The sequence below is a fragment of the Myotis davidii genome, unplaced genomic scaffold, assembly GCF_000327345.1.
Source record: "Myotis davidii unplaced genomic scaffold, ASM32734v1 scaffold32, whole genome shotgun sequence".
Classification (NCBI taxonomy): Eukaryota; Metazoa; Chordata; class Mammalia; order Chiroptera; family Vespertilionidae; genus Myotis; species Myotis davidii.
Window position 1 is genome coordinate 3326482 of NW_006286587.1, and position 2614 is coordinate 3329095.

General features: G+C 40.1%; 1 protein-coding gene across 1 annotated transcript in view; it reads left to right on the plus strand.

The window, feature by feature from the left end:
- CRLS1 (cardiolipin synthase 1) overlaps positions 1-2614 on the plus strand; it is a gene marked incomplete at its 5' end in the record, with an annotated part of 20800 nt that overhangs the window by 10643 nt on the left and 7543 nt on the right. The window lies entirely within an intron of this gene.

A 2614-nucleotide genomic window follows, 5' to 3' on the forward strand; every position in this document is an offset into this window, starting at 1 on the left:
TGTCTTTTTCTGTCTGATTAACTTTTTTCTTGAAGGATATTTTTGCTGAGTATACAGTTCTGTGTTGGTAGTTATTTTCTCTGAGCACACTTAATTTTAGAGAGTAAGGATAAGGAAGAGAGAGATAGGAACATCAGTGATGAGAGAGAATCATTGATCGGCTGCCTCCCCCCCATCCCCCAGTTGGAGACTGAGCCCGCAATCTGGGTACATGCCCTGACCAGGAATTGAACAGTGACCTCCAGGTTCATAGTTTGATGCTCAACCACTGAGCCACACCAGCCAGGCAATACATGTCTTTTTTAAGGAAATCTTTTTACTTTGAATGCTTTTAAGATTTCTTCTTTGTCTTTGGTTTTCCACAGTTTCACAATAATATTTGTGAATATGAGTTTCTTTTTTATTTATCTTGTTTAAGACTTGTTGGGCTTTGTAATCTGTGGATTGACATCGTTAATCAGTTCTGGAAAATTCTTAGCCTTAATCTTTAGATATTGCTATTGCCTATTTTTCTCTTCTCTTGGGAACGGAGTGTACATACGTAGACCTTTTCACAGTATCTTCTAGTTGTCTTAGGCTCTTTTCTGTGTGTTTCCTTATTTTATTTTTCTGGGCTCCATTTTGGGTGATACTAATGTACTTGCTCATTCGGTTCCCCAGTTCTCTCTTCAGCTATGCCAAGTTTATTTAATTATTTTATTGTGTTTTCCAGTTATAGAATTTCTATTTTATTCTTCAAACTTACTAAATTGTCTTTCATAGTTTTCAGTTCTCAGCTGAAATCTTTGTTTTTATATCCCTTTGAAAACAATAAATTCAGTTATTTAATAGACTCTTATAATTCTAAAATTTTGCCCAGCTGATGTGGCTCAAGGATTGATTGTCGACCAATGCACCAAGAGGTTGCCAGTTCGATTGCTGGTCAGGGCACATGCCAGGGTTGTGGTTTCGATCCCCAGTAGGGGGCCTGCAGGAGGCAACCAGTCAATGTTGATGTTTCTCTTTCATTGATATTTTTCTCTCTCTCCCCCTCTCCCATCCTTTCTCTCTAAAATCAATTAAAACATATTTAAATAAAATTCATATCTTTTGAGGGCGGGTTTCTTTCATTTGTTATTTCTGTTGATTCTTACTCATGGTATCTTGTGAGTTTGGTTATTTTGACTGTTTAGTCATTATATTAATGTTTGAAAAATAATTTGGAGGAATATTTTTATGTTTAGGATGATGGCATTATTCTCTAAGGAAGATTTTTTGTTTAGTCCTGCTAGGTGCTTAGGCATGCTAAGAGGCTAGGACCCCCTAGATCAGGGGTGAGGAACATCCAGTCCGCAAGCTGTATAAGGCCCGTGAAATCATTTGTTCTGGCCCTGCCAAGGCACTAGGGGTGAGTTAATTAAATGTTTGAGCAAGTAAGTATAGCAGGCTAATTTTTTAAAAATATATTTTATTGATTTTTTTTACACAGAGGAAGGGAGAGGGATAGAGAGTTAGAAACATCGATGGGAGAGAAACATTGATCAGCTGCCTACTGCACACACCCTACTGGGGATGTGCCCGCAACCAAAGTACATGCCCTTGACCGGACTCGAACCTGGAGCCCCTCAGTCCGCAGGCCAACACTCTATCCACTGAGCCAAATCGGTTAGGGCAGCAAGCTAATTTTTAAGTTGATGATTTTGTATGGCCCAAGAATGTGGTTATAAATATCCAAATGGCCCTTTGCAGGAAAAAGGTTCCCACCCCTGTCCTATATTGTCCGATGGTGAGACATTTAGTACCGTCTCCTCTCCCAGTTCTGGGGGATAGTCCTTCAGCCCCCAGCTCAGAGCTCTGAGGTGGTTTATCAAACCCCAGCCTCAAGGGTTTGACTGCTGGCCCCCAAGACCATCTGAGACTACCAACAATTCTGTTCAACTTTGTGTCTTGTGTCCTAGGAGTAGGGACAGTGGCTTTGAGTATCTAGACCAGGGATGGGCAAACTTTTTGACTCGAGGGCCACAATGGGTTCTTAAACTGGATGGAGGGCCGGAACAAAAGCATGGATGGAGTGTTTGTGTGAGCTAATATAAATTCAAAGTAAACATCATTACATAAAAGGGTACGGTCTTTTTTTTTTAGTTTTATTCATTTCAAATGGGCCCGCGGGCCGTAGTTTGCCCACGGCTGGGCTAGACCTATCTATCTGTCTGTCTGTCTATTTTATTTATTTTATTTTTTTGAGTTCTTACTCTAACAGGCATTAGGCTGACACTTTCTTAGCATCTTGTAAGCAGCTTTCAGGATTTTTTGTTGTTGTTGTTGTTGTTCTTTAGTTGTATTAGTTGGAGGATTGTTCTGAATTATCTAGTCAGATATTAATGGAAGCTGAGTCCCAGGATCTTTTCATTGTCCTTGTAGTTCTGAAATTTTACACTGGTATATGCGCTAGATCAGCGGTTCTCAACCTGTGGGTCGCGACCCCTTTGGTGGTCAAATGACCCTTTCACAGGGATCGCCTAAGACCATCAGAAAACACATATATAATTACATATTGTTTTTGTGATGAATCACTATGCTTTAATTATGTTCAATTTGTAACAGTGAAATTGGGGGGCACCACAACATGAGGCAC